General features: G+C 48.7%; 1 pseudogene; it reads right to left on the reverse strand.

Moving 5' to 3' along the window:
- Positions 1–5,401: 5,401 nt before the first annotated feature.
- LOC128717166 (large subunit ribosomal RNA) overlaps positions 5,402–7,500 on the reverse strand; it is a 6,566-nt pseudogene continuing 4,467 nt past the window's right edge.

Consider the following 7,500-nt stretch of genomic DNA (forward strand, 5'->3'; position numbering starts at 1 on the left):
TGAACATTATGTTGTGAAGGCGAGCTCCACTGTACTTACCACCGGGTATGGTGTTCGTACAACCATCAGTAAACATGCGAACCAACGACGATCGAAGGAATGAATTCCGATCTCAGCATCGTTGGCTATGATCGGACAATTTACGGGCTTGCAATCCTCTACTTTCCAAGACCACAGTAGCGGTCTTCAACGTGCGTTCAACTTTCCAACACTTGTGAGCTATTCCAATCTATGCGTCCAACTGGTGAACATTATGTTGTGAAGGCGAGCTCCACTGTACTTACCACCGGGTATGGTGTTCGTACAACCATCAGTAAACATGTGAACCAACGACGATCGAAGGAATAAATTCCGTTCTCAGCATCGTTGGCTATAATCGGGCAGTTTACGGGCTTGCAATCCTCTCCTTTCCATGACTACCGGAGCAGTCTGGAATGTGTGTTTCCAGCAATCCAACACTATGTGAGCTATTCCAATCTATGCGTCCAACTGGTGAACATTATGTTGTGAAGGCGAGCTCCACTGTACTTACCACCGGGTATGGTGTTCGTACAACCATCAGTAAACATGTGAACCAACGACGATCGAAGGAATAAATTCCGTTCTCAGCATCGCTGGCTATGATCGGGCAATTTACGGGCTTGCAATCCTCCTATGCACCTGGCAATGTATGGTAGTGTTTCCTGCTGCTTTCCTGATTTGGATGTGTACCATGGCCTTTATCAGGCACTCTCTACTAGCTCCGGAATCGAACCCTGATTCCCGCTTCCCGTCACAACCATGGTAGTCCTCTACACTACCATCAATAGTTGATGGGGCACAGTCAAGTGAAAGATCGGTACCAGACTTCAACTCAATCGGCCGATTGGTTTAACTAATAAGTGCACCGGTTCTACCACCTTCAGAAGCAGCATTCCCGGCCTGTTGCATGTATTAGCTCTGGTTTTCATCAATCTTCCCCTGCTGTGTTATACTGAGCTTATGCGGTTTCTCGATTGTCGTGCAAAGTGTGTTATCACACATACCCAATATGCTCAACTCTCATGTTCGTTTGACGCACCAAACTTTATTAGTGATGCACCACACAACAGGTTTTAATATACGCGATCGTGTGTGATTCAGTGTGAACTTGGTGCGCCAAGTCCATTTGTGATGCATCACTTAGCTAACCATCTTTCGGGACTGTTTAGGGTATGTGCTCCTCCACATCTATGCTTACTCGTACACATTCTCTGTCAATAGGTTTAAGATCGGGCATTCTACCATATCATTGCCTTAATGCTTTCAAATCAAGGCTACCAGGGTAGCCTAATTGCGTTCGAAACTCAACTTGTGAGCTGTCGGCCCTAGAAGTTTTTTAGGCTGCTAGGACCTCTCTCTATATTTTGCCTTTGGACTTCTCGAAGCTCAACTTGTGAGCAGTTCCATGCACCACTACCCGTATCTCTTAGCTTAGTTCTAGCCATGTGCGTTCAAAGCTCAACGTTAAGCTGTGTCCTGCACCACAATCGTTATATAATAAGCTTATCTCTAAGCTTTTTGCGTTCAATGCTCAACGTTAAGCTATCCCTTCGCTTAGAACCTCGCTCTACATTTTGCCTTTGGACTTCTCGAAGCTCAACTTGTGAGCAGTTCCATGCACCACTATAGGTATCTCTTAGCTTAGTTCTAGCCATGTGCGTTCAAAGCTCAACGTTAAGCTGTGTCCTGCACCACAATCGTTATATAATAAGCTTATCTCTAAGCTTTTTTGCGTTCAATGCTCAACGTTAAGCTATCCCTTCGCTTAGAACCTCGCTCTATATTCAACTTTCAGATACCTCAAATCTCAACTTATGTGGTCTGCTATCGAGCTTGAAGGGCTTCGTTCTCTGACAGAGGGGGGTTTTTGGGCCAAATTATGCAATATTAGTTTAACCTCCGTCGCAGAACCACATTTGACCAGGTCGAGAAAAAAATTTTTTCGTGACGACCTGGTCCCCCATAGTAGGGAATGAACATGACATCTTAACCATATTTGACCATTTTCAAATTTCTCGTCGCGGAATGATGACTTTACTAGTAAAATTTGTTCCGGGTAGGGACCTCCCATACAAAATTTTCATCGCTCCAAAAGTGATTTTGTTTCACTTTTCAACATTTACAAGGTCCATAAATCATGTTTTGAGACGATATGGAAAAAAAAATTTTTTGCCCGTCTCGACCAACTCGACCGATGGTGACCACAGTAGGGTGCTCCATACAAATTTTCCTTATGTGGAATTTTCAGTGTAAAATAAGGTTTCTCCAATCGATCGCGGGTTTCACTTTTCATCATTTGCTAGGTCTAACTATGATGTTTTGAGTGGTCCCGCAAAAATTTTTTCTCTTGGCCAGTCGACCCTTTCGTCCATGTCGGTGTGTTCTGCAGTAGGGTGCTCCATACAAATTTTCCTTATGTGGAATTTTTCAGTGTAAAATAAGGTTTCTCCAATCGATCGCGGGTTTCACTTTTCATCATTTGCTAGGTCTAACTATGATGTTTTGAGTGGTCCCGCAAAAATTTTTTCTTGGACCGGGCCTTCCTTCCCGGCCCTGTCGGTGTGCTCTGCAGTAGGGTGCTCCATACAAATTTTCCTTATGTGGAATTTTTCAGTGTAAAATAAGGTTTCTCCAATCGATCGCGGGTTTCACTTTTCATCATTTGCTAGGTCTAACTATGATGTTTTGAGTGGTCCCGCAAAAATTTTTTCTTGGACCGGGCCTTCCTTCCCGGCCCTGTCGGTGTGTTCTGCAGTAGGGTGCTCCATACAAATTTTCCTTATGTGGAATTTTTCAGTGTAAAATAAGGTTTCTCCAATCGATCGCGGGTTTCACTTTTCATCATTTGCTAGGTCTAACTATGATGTTTTGAGTGGTCCCGCAAAAATTTTTTCTTGGACCGGGCCTTCCTTCCCGGCCCTGTCGGTGTGCTCTGCAGTAGGGTGCTCCATACAAATTTTCCTTATGTGGAATTTTTCAGTGTAAAATAAGGTTTCTCCAATCGATCGCGGGTTTCACTTTTCATCATTTGCTAGGTCTAACTATGATGTTTTGAGTGGTCCCGCAAAAATTTTTTCTTGGACCGGGCCTTCCTTCCCGGCCCTGTCGGTGTGCTCTGCAGTAGGGTGCTCCATACAAATTTTCCTTATGTGGAATTTTTCAGTGTAAAATAAGGTTTCTCCAATCGATCGCGGGTTTCACTTTTCATCATTTGCTAGGTCTAACTATGATGTTTTGAGTGGTCCCGCAAAAATTTTTTCTTGGACCGGGCCTTCCTTCCCGGCCCTGTCGGTGTGCTCTGCAGTAGGGTGCTCCATACAAATTTTCCTTATGTGGAATTTTTCAGTGTAAAATAAGGTTTCTCCAATCGATCGCGGGTTTCACTTTTCATCATTTGCTAGGTCTAACTATGATGTTTTGAGTGGTCCCGCAAAAATTTTTTCTTGGACCGGGCCTTCCTTCCCGGCCCTGTCGGTGTGCTCTGCAGTAGGGTGCTCCATACAAATTTTCCTTATGTGGAATTTTTCAGTGTAAAATAAGGTTTCTCCAATCGATCGCGGGTTTCACTTTTCATCATTTGCTAGGTCTAACTATGATGTTTTGAGTGGTCCCGCAAAAATTTTTTCTTGGACCGGGCCTTCCTTCCCGGCCCTGTCGGTGTGTTCTGCAGTAGGGTGCTCCATACAAATTTTCCTTATGTGGAATTTTTCAGTGTAAAATAAGGTTTCTCCAATCGATCGCGGGTTTCACTTTTCATCATTTGCTAGGTCTAACTATGATGTTTTGAGTGGTCCCGCAAAAATTTTTTCTTGGACCGGGCCTTCCTTCCCGGCCCTGTCGGTGTGCTCTGCAGTAGGGTGCTCCATACAAATTTTCCTTATGTGGAATTTTTCAGTGTAAAATAAGGTTTCTCCAATCGATCGCGGGTTTCACTTTTCATCATTTGCTAGGTCTAACTATGATGTTTTGAGTGGTCCCGCAAAAATTTTTTCTTGGACCGGGCCTTCCTTCCCGGCCCTGTCGGTGTGCTCTGCAGTAGGGTGCTCCATACAAATTTTCCTTATGTGGAATTTTTCAGTGTAAAATAAGGTTTCTCCAATCGATCGCGGGTTTCACTTTTCATCATTTGCTAGGTCTAACTATGATGTTTTGAGTGGTCCCGCAAAAATTTTTTCTCTTAGCCAATCGACCCTTTCGTCCATGTCGGTGTGTTCTGCAGTAGGGTGCTCCAACCAAGTTTTCCTAATGAAAGTTTTTCGTGGTTTCGTGTGAGTTAAAAACTCCGGAACTTGGCTTATTTTCACCATAATTTCCACCTATGGTGACCAACTCAATAAACGTTTTGTGCGTATCCTATGGACAGTTTTTCGCGTTCAACTTGGTGAACTAGGGTTGTTTTCCCGAAGGGTAGAAAAATCTGGACTTAGCCAAATTTTGAAATCTCCAACCAATCTTGGCCTGTTAGATTATCTTGGTTGGGTTGCTATGGGCTGCTACGGCCTACTTGATAGGCAATGTTTCAACTCTTGGAAGCTTTCGTGGTTGTTTAGAACTGTCCATGGCCTTCTTGATAGAAATGGCTTATCGTGGCCATGGACTTAGCAACATTTTGAGATCCAATCTTGGCCTGTTAGATTATCTTGGTTGGGTTGCTATGGGCTGGTACGGCCTACTTGATAGGCAATGTTTCAACTCTTGGAAGCTTTCGTGGTTGCTAAGCACAGTTCGTGGCCTTCTTGATAGAAATGGCTTATGGTGGCCATGGACTTAGCCAAATTTTGAAATCTCCAACCAATCTTGGCCTGTTAGAGTATCTTGGTTGGGTTGCTATGGGCTGGTACGGCCTACTTGATAGGCAATGTTTCAACTCTTGGAAGCTCTCGTGGTTGCTAAGCACAGTTCGTGGCCTTCTTGATAGAAATGGCTTATGGTGGCCATGGACTTAGCAACATTTTGAAGTCTCCAACCAATCTTGGCCTGTTAGAGTATCTTGGTTGGGTTGCTATGGGCTGGTACGGCCTACTTGATAGGCAATGTTTCAACTCTTGGAAGCTTTCGTGGTTGCTTAGGATAAGAATCCCGACGAGAAAGGTTTCCCGGACTTATAAAAATAACCGATTAGCCCCAAGGACACATCTTCCTTGAAAGGCTAATCATGCACCACACACCACACCACCCATAGGCTTGCAAGCAGCACTCTTGTCGAGTGCAGCAAGCCTATGCTCACATCAACTACCGTACACGTACCACCATAGGCTTGCAAGCAGCACTCTTGTCGAGTGCAGCAAGCCTATGCTCATCAACTACCATACGTACCACCACAGCCTTGCAAGCAGCACTCTTGTCGAGTGCAGCAAGCCTATACTCCACGAACTAACCACTTCACCACCAAGCATGGGTCGCCTGAGAGGATCGATGCGAACGCATCTCTACAACTCGCAGCTCCCAGCCTGTAGTCCCGTCGTTTGCGGGCGGTCGAAGGTGTCGAAACTAGTTGTATCCACGGTCGACGGGCGCACAGCCACCAGGGTTCCCTGTGATAAGGTACTTCCACGTGCAGCGTACACCCGCCCGTTGCGGCTCAGTCTAGTGCTATAGCGGGGATGAGACGGCAGTGTGCACGGGGCAGCACCGACGGATCTCAGAGGGTTGTTAAGCCCGCTAGCTTCCGATCACCTAATGGGTTTATGATGCGCTATCAGCTCGGATTGGATACGACCTTAGAGGCGTTCAGGCATAATCCAGCGGACGTAGCGTCATACCAAAGTCCGGTCGAACTAGTATTGAGCCAGTGGTCCGTACCTGTGGTTCCTCTCGTACTGCACAGGAATTCCGTTAAGATAGCAGCATACAGCACACACCAGTAGGGTAAAACTAACCTGTCTCACGACGGTCTAAACCCAGCTCACGTTCCCTTGAAAGGGTGAACAATCCTACGCTTGGTGAATTTTGCTTCACAATGATAGGAAGAGCCGACATCGAAGGATCAATAAGCCACGTCGCTATGAACGCTTGGCGGCCACAAGCCAGTTATCCCTGTGCCGCCGGGCGATCCGTCGTCGCACCGCCCGCTGCTAATGCTGGGAGCAGTCGCCAAGGGGTTCGAACGGCTGATCTTAGATCGGCTGAACGACCACTTGGAGGACAGCGATGCTCCTCGCCTGTCGGCAAGGCAGTACGGGTTCCGGCGCGGTCGTTCCACGCTTCAGGCCATCGAGCGGGTGATCGAGCGAGGACAACACGCGAGGACGTTTCACCGCACCAACCAGCGGGATCCTCGATGTCTGGTGGTGGCAGCACTGGACGTCAGGAACGCCTTTAACTCTGCCAGCTGGAAGGCGATCGCGGTTGCCCTGCAGAAGCTGATGGTTCCTGCAGCCCTCCAGAAAATATTGCGCAGCTACTTTTCTGAGAGGAGGCTGGTGTACGAGACCAGCGAGGGGCCAGTGCGTCGTACGGTCACGGCGGGCGTTCCACAGGGCTCAATCCTGGGCCCGACCCTGTGGAACGCGATGTACGACGGCGTGCTTCGGCTGGTGCTGCCTGAGGGCGCCGAAGTGATCGGCTTTGCGGATGACGTCGTGGTGCTGGCGAGCGGGACGACGCCGGAAGCAGCGACGGGACTGGCGGAGACGGCGGTAGCAATGATCAGCTCGTGGATGGCGCAACACCACCTGGAGCTCGCTCCGGCCAAGACCGAGCTGGTCATTGTGTCTACGATGAGACGAGACAACACCCGAGTCCCGGTGAGTATCAATGGAGTACAGAAACTGCCGACCCGCACCTTGAAATATTTAGGAGTTGTCATCGAGGACCACTTGTCGTGGAGGCCACACGTAGAGCAGGCCACGACGAAAGCGCTCCGTGTGGCGCAGGGGATTTCCCGGCTGCTCCGAAATCATGGTGGGCCAAAGAGTGCGAAGCGGCGGCTGCTTGCATCGGTGGTGGACTCCACCCTCCGCTACGCCGCGCCGATTTGGCACGAGGCAGTCCGGCTCCGGGAGTGTTGCAGACAGCTGAACCGCGTGCAAGGACTGTACGCACGGCCAGTAGCTCGCACCTTCATTACAGTGCGCCATGAGGTGGCAACGGTCCTTGCCAGCGTCATCCCCATCGTGCTGCAGGTGACGGAAGACGCTCGCTGCTACCAGCGGCATCGGACGACGGGAGCAAGTCTACGCGAACTGCGCACCGAGGAGCGGATAAACACGATGGTCGAGTGGCAGCGTCAGTGGGACCAGCTAGAATCGGAAAGCCGCTACACCCGATGGACGCACCGGACCATCCCGGACTTGGCGGCATGGAAGAACCGGCAACACGGAGAGATGACTTTCCACCTTGCACAGATCCTCTCCGGCCATGGGTTCTTCCATGAGTACCTGTGCGTGAAACATCTGGCACCATCCGCCGACTGTACCAGGTGCCCGGGAGTCCTGGAGACGGCCGAGCATGTATTCTTCGACTGTCCGAGGTTCGCGG

The sequence above is a fragment of the Anopheles marshallii genome (assembly GCF_943734725.1).
Source record: "Anopheles marshallii chromosome X unlocalized genomic scaffold, idAnoMarsDA_429_01 X_unloc_214, whole genome shotgun sequence".
NCBI classification, from domain to species: Eukaryota; Metazoa; Arthropoda; class Insecta; order Diptera; family Culicidae; genus Anopheles; species Anopheles marshallii.